Consider the following 10,610-nt stretch of genomic DNA (forward strand, 5'->3'; position numbering starts at 1 on the left):
TGTAACTTATTTCTTTAAGGTGAAAACTGTTGAAAACAACAAGACTGTTTTGTCTTATTTTACAAATTAAATTCATCTATTGATGTCATTTCCCCACTAGAAAAATTATGTGATGGAGGTCCATGGAAGGCAAATAAGTTTAAATCAAATAAACAAAAGAGGATGCAGTTAAAATTAATAAAAGGCATTTAAGCTACGTTTTGAACATCCAAAACACGTCCAACACTTGTTGGCTGCTTGTGCTCTTTAGGTCAGACGTGTGTCGGGAAGCTCCTCTGTTGTTTGAGATGCTGGGGGAACTGGGAACGCGGCTCGACCTAACACCGGTCTCTGTTTAATAGTGGATGAAATAAAGAAAGTGGTAGTACTTTATTTACTTTGAGCAAGCGAACGTCATGTTCACAAGATAATTAATCCACCAGATAATTCAGAGGCGGTCTGTTTGGTAAATTTTACTCCAGGAGCTGCAAGGCTTGTTTTCAAGCTTRAYKCTGAACTGAAGCAGCAGCTGCTGACGTCATTACGCTCTTGTTTGATGCTGCGTTCAGGACAAGCATGAAAAACTCACCACTCTTATGCCAGTACAGTCGTAATGATGCATTTAGGTACCGAAATGAATTGCATGAACATTCACGTGGTGGTTATGTAATTGGAATTGCATGAACATTCACGTGGTGGTTATGTAATACAGCGAATCGATAATAAAAAATCTGCGTCGAAAAATTTACAAAATCGACGTCATCGATTTTTTCAACTAATCGGTGCAGCCCTAAACGTGAGAAATGAGCTTCTTCTCATGTTGCATCTATAAAGGGCCCAATCAGAGACATTTTTGAGCAGTGCCTCTGTCCATGTCAGTTATGTCTAAGCAGTCCTCCACAAAGGCAGATTCTTGGAAACCCAGCGTCTTAGGAGACACGATTCATTTCTCAGCAAAACAGATTTTATTCCTTCTATGATTTCTTTTTTCAGGATACCTTCACCTACAGAAAATAATTCACAAAACCCGTGTTCGTGCCGGCACAAACAGCTTATTCCTTCGAACCGAGGACAAAAAAACGCTCCTTAAATTAGCGGTGTTTATGCTTTTCTTTAGACTGTCGTGTCTTTGACCCATCCAGGAGTAAAACAGACCAAACTGGTCACTAACTCTGATTAATTTTATATCAGTCTTAACTTTTTCACCTCCTCCAGCTCACGGAGGAGCACTGAGTCATTTCCAGTTCAGTTCTGGTTAAAGGCTCTTTGAGCTGGACATGACAGACAGAAACAAGAAGTCCTCTCCCTCTCATCCTGCTGCCAGCCTCCTGGAACCTTCTTCTGTACCTTGACCTACAGCATCAACTTCATTTATTTATAGAGCACATTTTAAAAACCACAAGGGCAACCAAGGATAACCACGATGCACCGAGTGCACTTGTTGATTTTAAACTACTTCAAAACTTGTTGTTGTTGTTATGCTGAAAAGCTTTTTCTGAGTAAAGCAAAATGAGGAGAAAAATTTCTGGGAACAAAAATAACCACCGTTGAATCTTAGGAGGTAGACTGTTGTTGGTCACAGGTAGTAATTATGTGAGTTTTGTTGCTGTGTAGTTGTTCAGTCGGCTAAACAAGACAAGAGCAACAATGTTGATGTCACAATTTAAGAAAACAAAAATAATAACTTGTGTACTAATACTGTTTGTTTTCTAACTTTTAAAGTTTTCATGATATTTAACTTTATCTACATTTAATATTAACATAAAAATCTGATCAAATCCTCCAAAACTTTCTTCAGCATGTTGCTCTATTCTTGTCATTTTATTCTACTTTTAGCTTTAAGCTAACCTGTTGATACTGTTAGCGAAAACCTAGCCTTTTCAACACAGCTTTTTGATAGTGCATTGCCAATTTAAGCTGAAGTTAGTCTTTTATTATTATTTTTTTTGTTATTTTAGCTTTGCTGAAATACTGAAATATTCTTTCAGCATACATGCTTTATTTCTTACATTTCATGCTCCGTTTTAGTTTTTAGTTGCAGTTTTGTTAACTTTAGCTTTTGGCTACAGGTTTTGTCATTTCAGCTTACATCTATGGTTTTGCTAATTTTAGCTTTTGACAAAGGTTTTCTTAGTTTAACTTTAATCTACAGTTTCACCCATTTTCCCTTTTAGCCACTGCCTGGTTGATTTTAGCTTTCAGCAATGGTTTTGCTAATTTCAGCTACAAGCTACATTTTTTACTCATTTTAGCTTCTACCCACTGTTCTGCTTGTTTTAAATTTTACCTATCAGTATCTGCCTAAATAAAATAAAATTAAAAAAAAATGTAAAAAATTCTGCTGAATTTAGCTTTTAGCTACTGTTCTGCTCATAAAAGCTGTTCAATGTTTTCCTTAATTTAGCTGAGCGTTTGCTCTGTTTTAGCTTTCATTCGGCTCATTTTAGCTCCTGTTTTGCATTCAGTTCGAGCTTCCTCGGTGAGTTTCAGCGGTCGTTCAGCTCTCAGCGTTCACACTGAATTTGCACAGAAAATGCTCATTTTTCTATCTTCCATTTTTGTTCCTGACAATAACTTTTGAAGATAACTGTGACAAAGTGAGCCGCAGTTTACAGAAAACATTTACCACTTTATAAAGACCGAACCGTACATCAGATGAGATTTATCAGCAACTGAAATTATTGCTTCTCTGAACTCACCGAACATTTTGTTGTGAAGCACGCTGACTGATGTTTCAGTTCAAGCACCGGTACTTCCAAACTCATTTCATATAGATGGAACGGGTAAAGATAAGTAACAGCGCCGAACGAACTCTAAAGCACGGTTTTATTTTTATTTTTTTTTACCTTCCTGCCCGGGTAAAGGGAGAAGCGAGCAGGTAATAGCGACAAATTTCGGGGATTAAACGAGGACAGCTTTATGATGCCTGAGCGACCACTATGACTGCATTGGTGTCAGACGGTATTAGCTTGGCCTCTGCGATGTGTTTAAATCTGCTCCTGGCCCGTTCCCAGCACTCGCCGAAGCACCTCCTGTAAATAATCTAAACGGCTGCATCTTGTAGTTTATGAAGAGGGGGACTCTGGGCAGCTCGGTGCTTCTGTGTGCGGAAAATGTGACAAAGTGGCCAAGGAGTTCAATATTCAGCATCGGGCGGCTGAGCCGACACAGTCGACCAGAGGGAGGCATCGACACACATTGTTGTCAAGAGTTTAAATTTGACTGCTGTTTAAGAGAACTCAAGCAGTCAGGTGAGGAGAGCGTTTTTAAATCAAGACAAGTGGTCTCGTTCCCCCTTCACACGCTTTCTGTAAACAGAGAAAAAGTGTGTCTGCCCGCCAGCTGCCAGGTGGAGGTCCACAGGAAGGCCACCTGTCTAATAACTGCTTTTGATGCATATCGCTCAGATATTTGAAAAAAAAAAAGAGCATCTGGCTTGTCCTTTCAAAGCTCATCTGGTTAAAAGCCTGATCTGTGTTCCACCTGGCCAAGAAAGTTGTTGTGATTGTTTACCTTATTTCAAAAATAATAATTCGATATGTTCATAAATCCTCTCTGTTCTCAACTACATCATATTAAATGTTTGTAAAACTATACAGGTTACAGCAGTTTTTTGTGTAGTCCAGTTTACATTTTTTATTTAATTTTTTGTTTTGTTACATAAAGATTATTATTGTTTGAAATTATTTGATGGAAAAAAGGTACAGATACTGTAAGATTTTTTCTTCTTTCTGCTGCCTTTCATGTTATTTTATTCGTATTTTTTATTGTATATAGAATTTGCTTTGTGTTTAAATGAAATGAATAAGCTCAACTAAGTGTGGCAGCCATCTAGAACAGTGTTTCCCAAAGTTGGGGTCAGGACACAAAGTGGGGTCCCGAAACATCAAGGTGGGGTCCTGAAAAGATTTTCTGAATTAATTACATTTTTGCCTTAGTTGTTACAAAGGAGTGAGGTTAGTGTATTTAAAATGGATAAATGTAGTATAAAAATATTGTTACAATGTCCATGTTTAGTTGACCTGATACAAATGTTTATCATCCAAAAATAGTTGGGGGCTCAGGTCTCTGTTACTGTTATTTTGTGGGTCAAAAGCTGAAAAGTTTTGGAACCAGTGCACTTTGGTTCCCAAAGTTGGGCTTGGGACCCAATTATGGGTCATGAAGCACCTTGGATAATCTCCAGAAATCAATTTAAAGGCTAATAAAATAATTGCTGATGTAATATTTTRCCTATAATTATTACAAAAACACAAAACAAGTATAAATAAGTATTTATATTTGTGTACAAGATGTTTATATTGTCAAAAAGCCTGTGTTTTTAGGGTTATTAACAAGGTTTGTGTACTCAGACCAGTAATATTTGGGGTCACAAGGTTTTGCCGTGAATATTTTGTGGGTCAGAAGACAAAAAGTTTGGGAACCACTGTTCTAGAATCATGAAATATTTTGCAGTGCAGACAAACAGACATATGAGGCAAAACAATGACTGCTGCTTTGTCTTCACCAGCAGATGACAATAATACAGTATATTAATGTGAGCAGATGCAAAAATACTGAGTCATATAAAAACCCCAAAAGAGCGACAATCTGTTGCTTTGATTTATTTGACAGAAAACCAGAAAAAAAAACACAAAAGAGCATGGGGCATCTGTTGACATGTTGTTAAGCAAATTTCATTCACAGCTTTCTAAAAATCCTCAAAGCTGTTTCCACATATACATGGTTCTTATTTATCTGTTTTAGACATCTAAACTTTGATGGATTACACAAAGGATCAAAACCAGCAAAACTCTCTGCAGACACAAAACATGGAGGAAACCGTATGTAGTTTTTATGCTCAGTAACAGCAAAATCCTTTTTTTATTGTCTGTTTATATTTAGCTGATGCTCAACAGTCATAATGTGCAAGTTTTAATATAAATGACTGTTAATTGGGGACCTCAGCAGAGCAATTTAAAAATGTTTTGACCATTTCTTTAGTGATGGTAAGTTTGGGATTGTTTACATATTTAGATCAATAATAGTTATGTTTCTGCACTCATTGCAACATTTTTGCTCATTTTGAACAAAACATCCGTGTGCAAATGTAAATAAAATGTACATTAGTAAAAGTGTATTAATATGTTTTATTATATTAGTTATTATTATAGTCTTTCCAGCTGGAACATCACTGTAAACTCTGCAGGCAGCTGCTCTGCTGCGCACCAAGCGGGGATCACTATTTGGCAGGAAGCTTTGGCTGAAACTGGGTCCCCGGCGTAACACGTCTTTTCCATACGGATAACTATTTTGCACGCCGATTTGAAACATTTCAGACCGATATTTTCTATTAATGCGGCAAAAACGTCTTCGCGGCACAAAAGTGTTTAAAAACTTTAATGTGAAAGTTCACCGACACAGGAGCAGCTACTTCAGAGTCGCTTTTAAGCATAAATTAGCCAATTAGCGGCTAAAGCTCGATAAAACTGCCTCTAGTGTTAAATAATCAATAAATGAATAAAATATACGCAATGGCAGGCAACATTTGAAACATTTGAAACTACGAAAGAAGGAGCGAACGCTGACGTTTTAAAACTCACCTTATATCCAAAGATAAACCGCAGGGATGAGGCATTTCTGACTGTCAGTGAACTTCCGGGTTACGTAAAGTTACGTCAGGAATGTCCATGCTGGGCTTGTTTTGAGTCAGTCTTTATGTAATCCTTGATAAATAAAGTTTCTCATTAAAGCTCATGCTTGAACTTGCAAAACATTTTGTCAGTAATAGTAATATATTATTTCAATATTTCAATAAATTAAAAGTATATATTTGTACATAATGTGTTAGACTGTTTTAAAAAATTCACAGTGGGAATAAATATAATAATGTTAGATTTGTAAGCATGAAGTAAATGCTAATTGTATTGAAATCTCATGTTTGTTAAAATTTTAATACCATCATTGTATTATTGAGTTCTAAAAACTTTGACTAAATAAATAAATTTTTAATGCAGGTTTGCATGAAATAAAAAAAACACAGCAATATACATAAAAGTTGCTGTTTAAAGTGAGCTTTTCTACCTATAACGTGACATAATTATTCATTTTGCAATTCTGTAACTTTTATTTTTGAAAGCATTTTATAGCTTTGGCTTTGTGCAAATCAGCCATTGGTGAAATCTGGGTTGTATAAAGTTATGGTTAACAAATGAAACAATAATTAGCAGGGCGGTGAAACAAGAAACTACAGAAGAGTCGCAAAAAAAATGTATAAAAATCTTTGACCTTTGTTGAGAGAGAAAAAGGAAGTCTCAAGCTTTAATTTACTCAGTTACATAAAGGTTCTGCTGTCAGACAGTCTGGGAAAAAGTATAAAATATATATAAAATTAAAAATACAAATCATATAAAGAGAAGAAAATAAAAAGCACCTATTATGCAGCATAATAGCTGTCAGCGTTTCATTACATTTCAGTCATATTCATGAATGTTTTATTAATTTTGCATTGATGCATGAGGAGCATTATGTTGCAGCTGTTGGAGGTAAAGCTAATTTTAACTACCTGACATTGTGCTGAACTGAAAGCAATGATTTATTCCTCAGTCAGGGAGGAGCTCAGGCTGTCTGTACCGTGGAAATAATCTGTACTGTATGGTTTGAAGTACAGGTTGTTGTTATTTATTTAAGGCAGTGCAGATTCTCCCACATTTACAGTTAATCCTTTTATGTAACTGAGCTAAACTTTGCTGTGGTAGTAGCTGAGAGTCATTCCCAACAAATGCTCCAAACACTAAATGATTGTGTGAGATATGTTGTTTTAAAACTTGCCTTTAATGTGGACTGTTTAGGGGCGACCCTCGGGAAAGTGGGTCAGAACAGCAGAAAATAGAAGCAAACTAAGCCCAGATTTAATAAGTGAAACAACAAGTAATTAGAAATGTTCTGAAGATAATGTAAAGCAGGAGCTGCGGCGCYGTGTTGTTGTGAAAATGTGCCGTAATGTGATTATAATCCCGACGCCAACGTTCAAACCAAGAGTGCACCGTCTTGTTTGTGCTGCAGAAGTGAGTGGGCAGAGGCTGCAAATATTAAACCGCTGCTTGTGGGCGGCTGCCTATATGGGACGTCTTGGCAATTTTGCAGCGTTTTAAAAGACGATCCTGACGTCGTTTTTTCCTCTTTTGAAGATTCAAATCACATTCATCAAACTTCGGCAGAAGCGCTGGGGATGAAGATTGCCTGGAAGTTTGCTGTGAAGCTCGTCCAAACGGTGGTCCGGCGGGACACGTGGTCCACGGAGCAAATCAGGAACACAAACAAAGAGGGTGAGGCGTAATCTGGCAGTTGGATAAAAGAGAGATGAAGAAAGTTGGGACGACACCTGGATTGTTTTCTTCTCTGGAACGTTTGATCTCTGGAGGAACACAGTGCTGCAGAATCAGTTCCAAAAGATCTTCTTACAGCTGGAGTTTGTTTCTCTTTGTGCAGCCGTGTGTTTCCACACTTTTGAATTAAGCATTTCTGAGTCAACATCCTTTATTGGTGCTTTGGTGTTGAGAACAATCAGATTCACCTTGTTGTTTATCCTAACACGTTTCAGAACGTGGCATCATTTAATGCAAAAAACAAAAAGTACTAATGTCCTGATGCATCTTAGTAATCCAGGTAAAAAAATCAAAAAGAAAAAAATTGTATAGGTCTTCTGGACGGGTTCTTCTCTAATGAAATGTTTCGTCTCTCCTCCAAGAGACTTCTTCAGTCTGAGTCTAAGACCCCAAACCCAGACCCAAACCAGTGGTTATTCCGTATGTTGCGGGTGTTTCGGAGAAATTGAGACGTTTATTTTCTAAACATGARGTCCCAGTGGCTTTCAAACCCCYAAACACATTACGGCAAAGGCTGGTTCACCCCAAAGATCCGGTGCCCCGGCACAAACAGAGCAATYTTGTATATGCTGTTAAGTGCCAGGAGGACTGCGACCAGTTATACATCGGGGAAACAAAGCAGCCACTGTTCAAAAGAATGTCCCAACATAGACGAGCTACATCTAATGGCCAGAACTCTGCAGTTTTCGCTCATTTACAGGCCAGCGGTCACTCTTTCAGAGATGAGGATGTTCTCATACTTGATAGAGAGGAACATTGGTTTGACAGAGGAGTAAAAGAAGCCATTTTTGTGAAGAAAGACCGTCCATCATTAAACAGAGGTGGAGGCCTCCATTTTCAGTTGTCCCCCTCCTACAGCGCTGCTATTGCCAGTATCACTCCACCCCCTGTTAACAATAGGTGTTAATTAGGTGTCAACTATAGCCATGTGATGTGAGTATCAGTCACATGGAGGCAGGGCTTAAAAGCCTGAATTTTGCCTGAAACTCTCAGACTGAAGAAGTCTCTTGGAGGAGAGACGAAACATTTCATTAGAGAAGAACCAGTCCAGAAGACCTATACAATTTTTTTCTTTTTAAAAAGAACTAATATACTTTATCAAAGTCAACATGGCCTCCACAGCCACACGAGTTTAGGATGATGCTCAGCTACTACCACATCAGATTTTAACTCCTTATCTGTAAAACTAGCTGAACTGAAGCCAGTTATGTGTTTTCTAAGACTGTGGCGGCCATCTTAAAGTGGATTGAGAGAGAGAAATTACATTTCCCATGAAAAAGACGTGAATGAAAAAACTGAAAAGCTTAAAAATGGCTGACAAGCTGAGAACTGCTAAAAATAGCAGGAAATAAACACAAATCATGCTTGTTCAGTTAGGCAAAAAATAACTAAAATTAACACAATAAAGGGAAAATTTGCTAAAAGCTAATAAAAATCGCAAATTAGCAGAGAAACAGTTAAACAGTACCCAAAATACAGGGTGAAAAAAACTAAAATTGGCAGAAAAAAGTTGAAAAGAACAGAGAAACGCTAAAATTAGCAGGAAAAGAACAGAAATCATGTTTGTTGAATTAGACAGAAAATAACTGAAATTAGCCAAAAAAGTGAAACTGGTTAAAAAATAAGTAAATAAAATAATAAAAGCCTCAAATTAGCAGAGAAACTGTTAAACATACCCAAAATACAGGGTGAAAAATGCTGAAATTGGCAGAAAAAAAGGTTTAAAAAACAGAGAAATGTTACAATTAGCAGAAAAAAAACAGAAATCATGTTTGTTCAATTAGGCAGAAAATAACTGAAATTGACGTAAAAAAAAAAAAAAGTAAAACTAGCTAAAATCAAATACAAAACTCTAATTAGCAGATAAACTGTTCAATACTACCAAATAGCTAAAATTGTCAGAAAGCAGCTGAAAGGAAAAGAGCATCTAAAATAAAACTAGCACAATGAATTTTATAAGTAAAAACTGAAATTAGCAGCTGAAAGAAGATGAAAGGAGCTGAAATTAGAACAAAGAAGTTGTGAAAACCAGAGCATGTGAAACGAGCAGGAAAAGGTTGCAAACAGGACAAAGGGTTTGAAGGATTTTGAAGTAAACGATTCATTTTCAATGAGGAAAAAAGTGTCTGAAAAAGCTAAATATTTTAAAAATTAAATACAAAAAGTAATAGCATGAATGTCCTGAATGAGATGAAGAGTTTGATACATGAATTATTGAAGTAGCACAAAAACTGCAGACGTTTTTGTGCCGAAATATGAAGAAAAATGGAGCTGATGTCAACCTGATGATAACTGTCTGAGGGTTTCATTCAGATCCTATGGTTAATGAGATATTTTGCTAACAGTACAGGCAACCTTTGCCTTGGATGGAAAAGAAAAGCAGGAAGTTTAATTCTGTTGGTCGTTACGTGTCTGCCTGCGCTCCTCTCTTCCCTTTGTGTATCGCTGAGTGTTTGTGACAAAAGAGTGGGCATTTAGGTGAGTGTTTTCACGCACGGCGTTGCTAACGTGTCTGAAAAAGGTAAAGCGGCGCAACACAGAGGCAAACTCAAGTTTAGAATAATCCCCTGCGCCGCTCCGATAAGACCACCAAAATTCCTTCATCCCACAGGTGGGGAACCCTCCTGACAACTTCCTCCCTGCCACTAACACAGCTATCACTCTCCACACAGGCTCTGTAAAATGATTTGGTGCGCGCCGCTATGTTTTTTGTTACAATTTTTCCCCTCCACAAAATGATTGAACTGCCAGTCTCTGTGTAATTACCTAAGGGGTGCAGGCAACAACGGTACAGCCAGTAAAAGGCTGATGAGGGAGTATTGAATTTGCACTTCAATTAGAGTGCTTATAAAGTGTGGATTACACAAGGACTCCAGGGCCACAGCTCTCACTCAATTACCACAGTTCACTACGGGGGGGGGGGGGGGGGTGCTGAGGGTGGGAGGTTAGCATCAAGGGAGGAAGACCAAAAGTTTTAAAAAACAGGATATTGGACACGGACTGAGCCAGTTTTAATCAGTGTCAATAATAAAACAATTGTAAAATATCAAACTAAATATCACTGAAGGGGTGCAAATTCAGATTTAAGCTGAATTTATCTTAAGATGAGAGATTATTAGAGTTTTGGTCAAACTCTCAGCTGCAACATCTGTAGCTATTTTTTTTTTTTTTGTGCTAAAGGCTGCAGTTAACCGCGGCAGCCATCTTGAATCTTTATATTTTCAGAACAGCAGACTGTGACGCGGATGTTTTGAAAATCTTTTA

General features: G+C 37.5%; 1 long non-coding RNA gene across 1 annotated transcript in view; it reads right to left on the reverse strand.

Annotated features, from left to right (window-relative positions):
• LOC106527273 (uncharacterized) overlaps window positions 1-5,654 on the reverse strand; it is an 84,105-nt gene extending 78,451 nt beyond the window's left edge. Inside the window, exon 1 of the long non-coding RNA XR_001311364.1 lies at window positions 5,562-5,654. This is a non-coding gene — a long non-coding RNA (uncharacterized LOC106527273). The remainder of the gene's footprint in view (window positions 1-5,561) is intronic.
• Between the last annotated feature and the right edge of the window lie 4,956 nt (window positions 5,655-10,610).

The sequence above is a fragment of the Austrofundulus limnaeus genome, unplaced genomic scaffold (assembly GCF_001266775.1).
Source record: "Austrofundulus limnaeus strain Quisiro unplaced genomic scaffold, Austrofundulus_limnaeus-1.0 Scaffold4, whole genome shotgun sequence".
Classification (NCBI taxonomy): Eukaryota; Metazoa; Chordata; class Actinopteri; order Cyprinodontiformes; family Rivulidae; genus Austrofundulus; species Austrofundulus limnaeus.